The sequence below is a fragment of the Somniosus microcephalus genome, chromosome 10 (assembly GCF_052327205.1).
Source record: "Somniosus microcephalus isolate GS21.2 chromosome 10, FLI_Smic_1.0, whole genome shotgun sequence".
Classification (NCBI taxonomy): Eukaryota; Metazoa; Chordata; class Chondrichthyes; order Squaliformes; family Somniosidae; genus Somniosus; species Somniosus microcephalus.
Genome location: NC_140996.1, coordinates 3672198 through 3686248, shown reverse-complemented (window position 1 = coordinate 3686248; position 14051 = coordinate 3672198).

Genomic DNA, 14051 nt, shown 5'->3' with positions numbered 1-14051 from the left:
CTCCGCCCGATTTACACCCCGCCCGATTTACACCCCGCCCGATTTACACCCCGCCCGATTTACACTCCGCCCAATGTACACCCCGCCCGATTTACACCCCGCCCGATTTACACCCCGCCCGATTTACACTCCGCCCAATGTACCCCGCCCGATTTACACTCCGCCCGATTTACACTCCGCCCGATTTACACCCCGCCCGATTTACACTCCGCCCGATTTACACCCCGCCCGATTTACACTCCGCCCAATGTACCCCGCCCGATTTACACTCCGCCCGATTTACACTCCGCCCAATGTACACCCCGCCCGATTTACACTCCGCCCGATTTACACTCCGCCCGATTTACACTCCGCCCGATTTACACCCCGCCCGATTTACACTCCGCCCAATGTACACCCCGCCCAATGTACCCCGCCCGATTTACACTCCGCCCAATTTACACCCCGCCCGATTTACACCCCGCCCGATTTACACCCCGCCCGATTTACACCCCGCCCGATTTACACCCCGCCCGATTTACACCGCCCGATTTACACTCCGCCCGATTTACACCCCGCCCGATTTACACCGCCCGATTTACACTCCGCCCGATTTACACCCCGCCCGATTTACACTCCGCCCGATTTACACCCCGCCCGATTTACACCCCGCCCGATTTACACCGCCCGATTTACACTCCGCCCGATTTACACCGCCCGATTTACACCGCCCAATGTACACCGCCCGATTTACACCCCACCCGATTTACACCGCCCGATTTACACCGCCCAATGTACACCGCCCGATTTACCCCGCCCGATTTACCCCGCCCGATTTACACCGCCCGATTTACACCACCCGATTTACACCGCCCAATGTACACCGCCCGATTTACACCGCCCGATTTACCCCGCCCGATTTACACCCCGCCCGATTTACACTCCGCCCGATTTACACCGCCCGATTTACACCCCACCCGATTTACACCGCCCGATTTACACTCCGCCCGATTTACACCCCACCCGATTTACACCGCCCGATTTACCCCGCCCGATTTACCCCGCCCGATTTACACCGCCCGATTTACACCGCCCGATTTACACCGCCCGATTTACACCGCCCGATTTACACCGCCCAATGTACACCGCCCGATTTACACCGCCCGATTTACACCGCCCGATTTACACCGCCCAATGTACACCCCGCCCAATGTACACCCCGCCCGATTTACACCGCCCAATGTACACCCCGCCCGATTTACACCCCACCCGATTTACACCCCGCCCGATTTACACCGCCCGATTTACACCCCGCCCGATATACACCACCCGATTTACACCCCGCCCGATTTACACCCCGCCCGATTTACACCGCCCGATTTACACCCCGCCCAATTTACACCCCGCCCGATTTACACCCCGCCCGATTTACACCCCGCCCGATTTACACCCCGCCCGATTTATACTCCGCCCAATGTACACCCCGCCCGATTTACACCCCACCCGATTTACACCCCGCCCGATTTATACTCCGCCCAATGTACACCCCGCCCGATTTACACCCCACCCGATTTACACCCCGCCCGATTTACACCGCCCGATTTACACCCCGCCCGATATACACCACCCGATTTACACCCCGCCCGATTTACACCCCGCCCAATTTACACCACCCGATTTACACCCCGCCCGATTTACACCCCGCCCGATTTACACCACCCGATTTACACTACCCGATTTACACCCCGCCCGATTTACACCCCGCCCGATTTACACTACCCGATTTACACTACCCGATTTACACCCCGCCGGATTTACACTACCCGATTTACACTACCCGATTTACACCCCGCCCGATTTACACTACCCGATTTACTCTCCATCCAATTTACACTCCGTCCGATTTACACTACCCGATTTACACCCCGCCGGATTTACACTACCCGATTTACACTACCCGATTTACACCCCGCCCGATTTACACTACCCGATTTACTCTCCATCCAATTTACACTCCGTCCGATTTACACTACCCGATTTACACTACCCGATTTACACCCCGCCCGATTTACACCCCGCCCGATTTACACCACCCGATTTACACTACCCGATTTACTCTCCATCCAATTTACACTCCGTCCGATTTACACTACCCGATTTACACTACCCGATTTACACCCCGCCCGATTTACACCCCGCCCGATTTACACCACCCGATTTACACTACCCGATTTACACCACCCGATTTACACCACCCGATTTACACCCCGCCCGATTTACACCACCCGATTTACACTACCCGATTTACACCACCCGATTTACACTACCCGATTTACACCCCGCCCGATTTACACTCCGTCCGATTTACTCTCCATCCAATTTACACCCCGCCCGATTTACACCCGGCCCGATTTACACCCCGCCCGATTTACTCTCCGTCCGATTTACACTCCGTCCGATTTACACCCCGCCCGATTTACTCTCCGCCCGATTTACACTCCGTCCGATTTACTCTCCATCCAATTTACTCTCCGTCCGATTTATACTCCGTCCGATTTACACTCCGTCCGATTTACACTCCATCCGATTTACTCTCCGTCCGATTTACACTCCGTCCGATTTTCACTCGATCCGATTTACTCTCCGTCCGATTTACTCTCCGTCCGATTTACTCTCCGTCCGATTTACACTCCGTCCGATTTACTCACCGTCCGATTTATTCTCTGTCCGATTTACACACAGTCCGATTTACCCTCCGTCCAATTTACACCGCGTCCAATATACAAACCCGATTTACACTTCATCCAATTTACACCCCGTCCAATTTACACTCTGTTCGATTTTCACTCGATCCGATTTACTCCCGGTCCGATTTACTCCCGGTCCGATTTAAACTCCGTCCGATTTACTCCCCGTCCGAAGTTACACTCCGTCCGATTTATACCCAGTCTGATTTACACGCCATCTGATTTGTTCTCAGTCCGATTTACACTCCGTCTGATTTACACTCCATCCGATTTACTCCCCGTCCGATTTACAGTCCGTCTGATTTACTCTCCATCCGATTTACACTCCGACCGATTTACACCCATCCCATTTACACCCTGTTCCAATTACACGCGGTCCGATTTACTCTCAGTCCGATTAAACTCCGTCCGATTTGCTCACCGTCCGATTTACACTCGTTATCATTTACACCCCGTCCAATTTAGTCTCCCTCCGATTTACTCTCCGTCCGATTTACTCTCCGTCCGATTTACTCTCCGTCCGATTTATTCCCCGTCCGATTTACTCTCCGTCCGATTTACTCAGCGTCCGATTTATTCCCCGTCCGATTTACACACCGTCCGATTTACTCTCCGTCTGAATTACTCTCCGTCCGATTTACACTCCGTCTGATTTAATCTCTGTACGATTTATACCCGGTCCGATTTACACTCCATCTGATTTACAACTGGTCTGATTTACACTCCTTCTGATTTACTCTCCGTCCGATTTACACTCTTTCCGATTTACTCCCCATCCGATTTACTCACCATCCGATTTACATACCGTTCGATTTGCAGTCCGTCCGATTTACACTCCGTCCGATTTATTCTCCGACTGAATTACTCACCGTCCGATTTACACCCCGTCTGATTTATTCTCCGTCTGATTTACACTCCGTCCGATTTACTCTCCATCCGATTTACACTCCGTCCAATTTACAATCCGTGCAATTTAAACGCCGTCCAATTTACACCCCGTCCAATTTACTCTCCATCAGATTTACACACAGTCCGATTTAATCTCCGTCTGAATTACTCACCGTCCGATTAATCTCCGTCCGATTTGCTTAGCGTCCGATTGACACTCCGTCCGAATTACACTCCGTCCGATTTATTCTCTGTCCGATTTACACACAGTCCGATTTACTCTCCGTCCAATTTACACCGCGTCCAATATACAAACCCGATTTACACTTCATCCAATTTACACCCCGTCCGATTTACACTCCGTCGGATTTACACCCATCCCAGTTACACCCTGTCCCATTTACACGCTGTCCGATTTACTCTCCGTCCAAATAATCTCCGTCCGATTTACTCTCCATCCGATTTACACACCGTTCGATTTGCAGTCCGTCCGATTTACACTCCGTCCGATTTACTCTCCATCTGAATTACTCACCGTCCGATTTACTCTCCGTCCGATTTACTCAGCGTCCGATTTACTCTCCGTCCGATTTACACTCCGTCCGACTTACACACCGTCCGATTTACACTCCGTCCGATTTACACTCTGTCCGATTTACACTCCGTCCAATTTACACTCCGTCCGATTTACACACCGTCCGATTTACACACCGTCCGATTTACACTCCGTCCGATTTACACTCCGTCCGATTTACACACCGTCCGATTTACACACCGTCCGATTTACACTCCGTCCGATTTACACACCGTCCGATTTAAACTCCGTCCAATTTACTCTCCGTTCGATTTACACTCCGTCCGATTTACACTCCGTCCAAATAATCTCCGTCCGATTTACTCTCCATCCGATTTACACACCGTTCGATTTGCAGTCCATCCGATTTACACTCCGTCCGATTTACTCTCCATCTGAATTACTCACCGTCCGATTTACTCTCCGTCCGATTTACTCAGCGTCCGATTTACTCTCCGTCCGATTTACACTCCGTCCGATTTACACTCCGTCCGATTTACACTCCGTCCGATTTACTCTCCGTCCGATTTACTCAGCGTCCGATTTACACACCGTCCGATTTACACACCGTCCGATTTACACTCCATCCGATTTAAACTCCGTCCGATTTACTCTCCGTTCGATTTACACTCCATCCGATTTAAACTCCGTCTAATTTACACTCCGTTCGATTTACACTCCGTCTGATTTACTCTCCGTTCGATTTACACTCCGTCCGATTTACACTCCGTCTGATTTACTCTCCGTTCGATTTACACTCCGTCCGATTTACTCTCCGTCCGATTTACTCTCCGTCCGATTTACACTCCGTCTGATTTACACTCCGTCTGATTTACACTCCGTCCAATTTAGTCTCCGCCCGATTTACACTCCGTCCAATTTACAATCTGTGCAATTTAAACACCGTCCGATTTACGCTCCGTCCGATTGACTATCCGTCTGAATTACTCACCGTCCGATTAATCTCTGTCCGATTTGCTTAGCGTCCGATTTACACTCCATCCGAATTACACTCTGTCCGATTTATTCTCTGTCCGATTTACACACAGTCCGATTTACACTTCATCCAATTTACACCCCGTCCGATTTATACCCCATCCGAATTACACCCCGTCCAATTTACACTCTGTCCGATTTTCACTCCATCCGATTTACTCCCGGTCCGATTTACTCCCGGTCCGATTTACTCTCGGTCCGATTTACACTCTGTCCGATTTACTCCCCGTCTGAAGTTACACTCCGTCCGAGTTATACCCAGTCTGATTTACACGCCATCTGATTTGTTCTCAGTCCGATTTACACTCCGTCCGATTTACACTCCATCCGATTTACACTCCATCCGATTTACTCCCCGTCCGATTTACAGTCCGTCCGATTTACTCTCCGTCCGATTTACGCTCCGTCCAATTTACACCCATCCCATTTACACCCTGTTCCAATTACACGCGGTCCGATTTACTCTCAGTCCGATTAAACTCCGTCCGATTTACTCTCCATCCGAATTACACTCTGTTCGATTTACACTCCGTCCGATTTACTCTCCGTCCGCTTAATCTCCATCCGATTTGCTCACCGTCCGATTTACACTCATTCTCATTTACACCCCGTCCAATTTAGTCTCCGTCCGATTTACTCTCCGTCCGATTTACTCAGCGTCTGATTTACTCTCCGTCCGATTTATTCCCTGTCCGATTTACTCTCCGTCCGATTTACTCAGCGTCCGATTTATTCTCCGTCCGATTTACACTCTGTCCGATTTATTCCCCGTCCGATTTACACACCGTCCGATTTACTCTCCGTCTGAATTACTCTCCGTCCGATTTACACTCCGTCTGATTTAATCTCTGTACGATTTATACCCGGTCCGATTTACACTCCATCTGATTTACAACTGGTCTGATTTACACTCCTTCCGATTTACTCTCCGTCCGATTTACACTCTTTCCGATTTACTCCCCATCCGATTTACTCACCATCTGATTTACATACCGTTCGATTTGCAGTCCGTCCGATTTACACTCCGTCCGATTTATTCTCCGACTGAATTACTCACCGTCCAATTTACACCCCGTCTGATTTATTCCCCGTCCGATTTACTCTCCGTCCGATTTACTCAGCGTCCGATTTACTCTCCGTCCAATTTACATTCTGTCCGATTTACACACAGTCCGATTTACTCTCCGCCCGATATACACCACCCGATTTACACCCCGCCCGATTTACACCCCGCCCGATTTACACCACCCGATTTACACCCCGCCCGATTTACACCCCGCCCGATTTACACTACCCGATTTACACCCCGCCCGATTTACACCCCGCCCGATTTACACCCCGCCCGATTTACACCCCGCCCGATTTATACTCCGCCCAATGTACACCCCGCCCGATTTACACCCCACCCGATTTACACCCCGCCCGATTTACACCGCCCGATTTACACCCCGCCCGATATACACCACCCGATTTACACCCCGCCCGATTTACACCCCGCCCAATTTACACCACCCGATTTACACCCCGCCCGATTTACACCCCGCCCGATTTACACTACCCGATTTACACCCCGCCCGATTTACACCCCGCCCGATTTACACCACCCGATTTACACTACCCGATTTACACCCCGCCCGATTTACACCCCGCCCGATTTACACTACCCGATTTACACTACCCGATTTACACCCCGCCGGATTTACACTACCCGATTTACACTACCCGATTTACACCCCGCCCGATTTACACTACCCGATTTACTCTCCATCCAATTTACACTCCGTCCGATTTACACTACCCGATTTACACTACCCGATTTACACCCCGCCCGATTTACACCCCGCCCGATTTACACCACCCGATTTACACTACCCGATTTACTCTCCATCCAATTTACACTCCGTCCGATTTACACTACCCGATTTACACTACCCGATTTACACTACCCGATTTACACCCCGCCCGATTTACACCCCGCCCGATTTACACCACCCGATTTACACTACCCGATTTACACCACCCGATTTACACCACCCGATTTACACCCCGCCCGATTTACACCACCCGATTTACACTACCCGATTTACACCACCCGATTTACACTACCCGATTTACACCCCGCCCGATTTACACTCCGTCCGATTTACTCTCCATCCAATTTACACCCCGCCCGATTTACACCCGGCCCGATTTACACCCCGCCCGATTTACTCTCCGTCCGATTTACACTCCGTCCGATTTACACCCCGCCCGATTTACTCTCCGCCCGATTTACACTCCGTCCGATTTACTCTCCATCCAATTTACTCTCCGTCCGATTTATACTCCGTCCGATTTACACTCCGTCCGATTTACACTCCATCCGATTTACTCTCCGTCCGATTTACACTCCGTCCGATTTTCACTCGATCCGATTTACTCTCCGTCCGATTTACTCTCCGTCCGATTTACTCTCCGTCCGATTTACACTCCGTCCGATTTACTCACCGTCCGATTTATTCTCTGTCCGATTTACACACAGTCCGATTTACCCTCCGTCCAATTTACACCGCGTCCAATATACAAACCCGATTTACACTTCATCCAATTTACACCCCGTCCAATTTACACTCTGTTCGATTTTCACTCGATCCGATTTACTCCCGGTCCGATTTACTCCCGGTCCGATTTAAACTCCGTCCGATTTACTCCCCGTCCGAAGTTACACTCCGTCCGATTTATACCCAGTCTGATTTACACGCCATCTGATTTGTTCTCAGTCCGATTTACACTCCGTCTGATTTACACTCCATCCGATTTACTCCCCGTCCGATTTACAGTCCGTCTGATTTACTCTCCATCCGATTTACACTCCGACCGATTTACACCCATCCCATTTACACCCTGTTCCAATTACACGCGGTCCGATTTACTCTCAGTCCGATTAAACTCCGTCCGATTTGCTCACCGTCCGATTTACACTCGTTATCATTTACACCCCGTCCAATTTAGTCTCCCTCCGATTTACTCTCCGTCCGATTTACTCTCCGTCCGATTTACTCTCCGTCCGATTTATTCCCCGTCCGATTTACTCTCCGTCCGATTTACTCAGCGTCCGATTTATTCCCCGTCCGATTTACACACCGTCCGATTTACTCTCCGTCTGAATTACTCTCCGTCCGATTTACACTCCGTCTGATTTAATCTCTGTACGATTTATACCCGGTCCGATTTACACTCCATCTGATTTACAACTGGTCTGATTTACACTCCTTCTGATTTACTCTCCGTCCGATTTACACTCTTTCCGATTTACTCCCCATCCGATTTACTCACCATCCGATTTACATACCGTTCGATTTGCAGTCCGTCCGATTTACACTCCGTCCGATTTATTCTCCGACTGAATTACTCACCGTCCGATTTACACCCCGTCTGATTTATTCTCCGTCTGATTTACACTCCGTCCGATTTACTCTCCATCCGATTTACACTCCGTCCAATTTACAATCCGTGCAATTTAAACGCCGTCCAATTTACACCCCGTCCAATTTACTCTCCATCAGATTTACACACAGTCCGATTTAATCTCCGTCTGAATTACTCACCGTCCGATTAATCTCCGTCCGATTTGCTTAGCGTCCGATTGACACTCCGTCCGAATTACACTCCGTCCGATTTATTCTCTGTCCGATTTACACACAGTCCGATTTACTCTCCGTCCAATTTACACCGCGTCCAATATACAAACCCGATTTACACTTCATCCAATTTACACCCCGTCCGATTTACACTCCGTCGGATTTACACCCATCCCAGTTACACCCTGTCCCATTTACACGCTGTCCGATTTACTCTCCGTCCAAATAATCTCCGTCCGATTTACTCTCCATCCGATTTACACACCGTTCGATTTGCAGTCCGTCCGATTTACACTCCGTCCGATTTACTCTCCATCTGAATTACTCACCGTCCGATTTACTCTCCGTCCGATTTACTCAGCGTCCGATTTACTCTCCGTCCGATTTACACTCCGTCCGACTTACACACCGTCCGATTTACACTCCGTCCGATTTACACTCTGTCCGATTTACACTCCGTCCAATTTACACTCCGTCCGATTTACACACCGTCCGATTTACACACCGTCCGATTTACACTCCGTCCGATTTACACTCCGTCCGATTTACACACCGTCCGATTTACACACCGTCCGATTTACACTCCGTCCGATTTACACACCGTCCGATTTAAACTCCGTCCAATTTACTCTCCGTTCGATTTACACTCCGTCCGATTTACACTCCGTCCAAATAATCTCCGTCCGATTTACTCTCCATCCGATTTACACACCGTTCGATTTGCAGTCCATCCGATTTACACTCCGTCCGATTTACTCTCCATCTGAATTACTCACCGTCCGATTTACTCTCCGTCCGATTTACTCAGCGTCCGATTTACTCTCCGTCCGATTTACACTCCGTCCGATTTACACTCCGTCCGATTTACACTCCGTCCGATTTACTCTCCGTCCGATTTACTCAGCGTCCGATTTACACACCGTCCGATTTACACACCGTCCGATTTACACTCCATCCGATTTAAACTCCGTCCGATTTACTCTCCGTTCGATTTACACTCCATCCGATTTAAACTCCGTCTAATTTACACTCCGTTCGATTTACACTCCGTCTGATTTACTCTCCGTTCGATTTACACTCCGTCCGATTTACACTCCGTCTGATTTACTCTCCGTTCGATTTACACTCCGTCCGATTTACTCTCCGTCCGATTTACTCTCCGTCCGATTTACACTCCGTCTGATTTACACTCCGTCTGATTTACACTCCGTCCAATTTAGTCTCCGCCCGATTTACACTCCGTCCAATTTACAATCTGTGCAATTTAAACACCGTCCGATTTACGCTCCGTCCGATTGACTATCCGTCTGAATTACTCACCGTCCGATTAATCTCTGTCCGATTTGCTTAGCGTCCGATTTACACTCCATCCGAATTACACTCTGTCCGATTTATTCTCTGTCCGATTTACACACAGTCCGATTTACACTTCATCCAATTTACACCCCGTCCGATTTATACCCCATCCGAATTACACCCCGTCCAATTTACACTCTGTCCGATTTTCACTCCATCCGATTTACTCCCGGTCCGATTTACTCCCGGTCCGATTTACTCTCGGTCCGATTTACACTCTGTCCGATTTACTCCCCGTCTGAAGTTACACTCCGTCCGAGTTATACCCAGTCTGATTTACACGCCATCTGATTTGTTCTCAGTCCGATTTACACTCCGTCCGATTTACACTCCATCCGATTTACACTCCATCCGATTTACTCCCCGTCCGATTTACAGTCCGTCCGATTTACTCTCCGTCCGATTTACGCTCCGTCCAATTTACACCCATCCCATTTACACCCTGTTCCAATTACACGCGGTCCGATTTACTCTCAGTCCGATTAAACTCCGTCCGATTTACTCTCCATCCGAATTACACTCTGTTCGATTTACACTCCGTCCGATTTACTCTCCGTCCGCTTAATCTCCATCCGATTTGCTCACCGTCCGATTTACACTCATTCTCATTTACACCCCGTCCAATTTAGTCTCCGTCCGATTTACTCTCCGTCCGATTTACTCAGCGTCTGATTTACTCTCCGTCCGATTTATTCCCTGTCCGATTTACTCTCCGTCCGATTTACTCAGCGTCCGATTTATTCTCCGTCCGATTTACACTCTGTCCGATTTATTCCCCGTCCGATTTACACACCGTCCGATTTACTCTCCGTCTGAATTACTCTCCGTCCGATTTACACTCCGTCTGATTTAATCTCTGTACGATTTATACCCGGTCCGATTTACACTCCATCTGATTTACAACTGGTCTGATTTACACTCCTTCCGATTTACTCTCCGTCCGATTTACACTCTTTCCGATTTACTCCCCATCCGATTTACTCACCATCTGATTTACATACCGTTCGATTTGCAGTCCGTCCGATTTACACTCCGTCCGATTTATTCTCCGACTGAATTACTCACCGTCCAATTTACACCCCGTCTGATTTATTCCCCGTCCGATTTACTCTCCGTCCGATTTACTCAGCGTCCGATTTACTCTCCGTCCAATTTACATTCTGTCCGATTTACACACAGTCCGATTTACTCTCCGTCCGATTTACACTCTGTCCGATTTACACACCATCCGATTTACACTCCGCCCGATTTACACTCTGTCCGATTTACACTCCGTCCGATTTACACACCGTCCGATTTACACACCGTCCGATTTACACTCCGTCCGATTTACACTCCGTCCGATTTGCACACTGTCCGATTTACACTCCGTCCGATTTACACACCGTCCGATTTACACTCCATCCGATTTAAACTCCGTCCTATTTACTCTCCGTCCGATTTACACTCCGTCCGATTTACATTCCGTCCGATTTACACTCTGTCCGATTTACACACCATCCGATTTACACTCCGCCCGATTTACACTCTGTCCGATTTACACTCCGTCCGATTTACACACCGTCCGATTTACACACCGTCCGATTTACACTCCGTCCGATTTACACTCCACTCCGTCCGATTTGCACACTGTCCGATTTACACTCCGTCCGATTTACACACCGTCCGATTTACACTCCATCCGATTTAAACTCCGTCCTATTTACTCTCCGTCCGATTTACACACCGTCCGATTTACATTCCGTCCGATTTACACACCGTCCGATTTACATTCCATCCGATTTACTCTCCGTGCGTTTTATTCCCCGTCCAATTTACACACCGTCCGATTTAAATTTCCATCTGATTTACGCTCAGTTCGATTTACTCTCTGTCCGATTTACAGCAAGTCCAATTTATTCTCCATCCGATTTATACCCGGTCCGATTTAATCTCCGTTCGATTTACACTCCGTCCGATTTACTCTCCGTCCGATTTACACTCCGTCCGATTTACACTCCGTCCGATTTACTCTCCGCCCGATTTACTCTCAGTCCGATTTACACTCCGTCCGATTTACTCTCGGTCCGATTTACACTCCGTCCGATTTACTCCCCGTCCGAATTACACTTCGTCCGATTTATACCCAGTCCGATTTACACTCCATCTGATTTGTTCTCTGTCCGATTTACACTCCGTCCGATTTACTCCCCGTCCGAATTACACTTCGTCCGATTTACTCTCGGTCCGATTTACACTCAGTCCGATTTACTCCCCGTCCGAATTACACTTCGTCCGATTTATACCCAGTCCGATTTACAGTCCATCTGATTTGTTCTCTGTCCGATTTACATTCCGTCCGATTTACATTCCGTCCGATTTACACTCCGTCCGATTTACACTCCATCCGATTTACTCCCTGTCCGATTTACACTCCATCTGATTTGCACTCCGTCCGATTTACTCCCTCTCCGATTTACACTCCATCTGATTTGTTCTCTGTCCGATTTACATTCTGTCCGATTTACACTCCATCTGATTTACACCCCGTCCGATTTACACTCCGTCCGATTTACATTCCATCCGACTTACTCTCCGTCAGGTTTACACTCCGTCCGATTTACTCCCTGTCCGATTTACACTCCATCCGATTTACATTCCATCCGATTTACACTCCGTCCGATTGACATTCCGTCCGATTTACTCTCCATCCCACTTGCTCTCGGTCCGACTTACACTCCGTCCGATTTACACCCATCCCATTTACACCCTGTTCCAATTACACGCGGTCCGATTTACTCTCAGTCCGATTAATCTCCGTCCGATTTACTCTCCATCCGAATTACACTCCGTCCGATTTACACTCCGTCCGATTTACACTCCGTCAGATTTATACTCCGTCTGAATTACTCACCGTCCGATTAATCTCCATCCGATTTGCTCACCGCCTGATTTACATTCCGTCTCATTTACACCCCGCCCGATTTAGTCTCCGTCCGATTTACTCTCCGTCCAATTTAGTCTCCATCCGATTTACTCTCCATCCGATTTACACTCCGTCCAATTTACAATCCGTGCGATTTAAACTCTGTCCAATTTACACTCCGTCCGATTTACACTCTGTCCGATTTACACTCCGTCAGTTTTACACGCCATGCGATTTAAACTCCGTCCAATTTACTCTCCATCAGATTTACACACAGTCCGATTTACTCTCTGTCTGAATTACTCACCGTCCGATTTACTCTCCGTCCGATTTGCTCAGCGTCCGATTTACACTCCGTCCGATTTGCTCAGCGTCCGATTTACACTCCGTCCGAATTAAACTCCGTCCGATTTATTCTCTGTCCGATTTACACACAGTCCGATTTACTCTCCATCCAATTTACACCGCGTCCAATATACAAACCCGATTTGCACTTCATCCAATTTACACCCCGTCCGATTTATACCCCATCCGAATTACACCCCGTCCAATTTACACTCCGTCCGATTTTCACTCGATCCGATTTACTCCCGGTCCGATTTACACCCTGTCCCATTTACACTCTGTCTGATTTACTCTCCGTCCGATTTACACTCCTTCCGATTTACACTCCATCTGATTTACACTCCGTTCGATTTACACTCCGTTCGATTTGCACTCCGTCCGATTTACACTCCATCTGATTTAATCTCTGTACGATTTACACACAGTCCGATTTACTCTCCGTCCGATTTATACCCGGTCCGATTTACACTCCATCTGATTTACAACCGGTCTGATTTACACTCCTTCTGATTTACTCCCCATCCGATTTACACTCCGTCCGATTTACTCTCTGTCCGAATTAATCTCCATCCCATTTACTCTCCGTCCGATTTACACACCGTCCGATTTACACCCATCCCAATTACACCCTGTCCCATTTA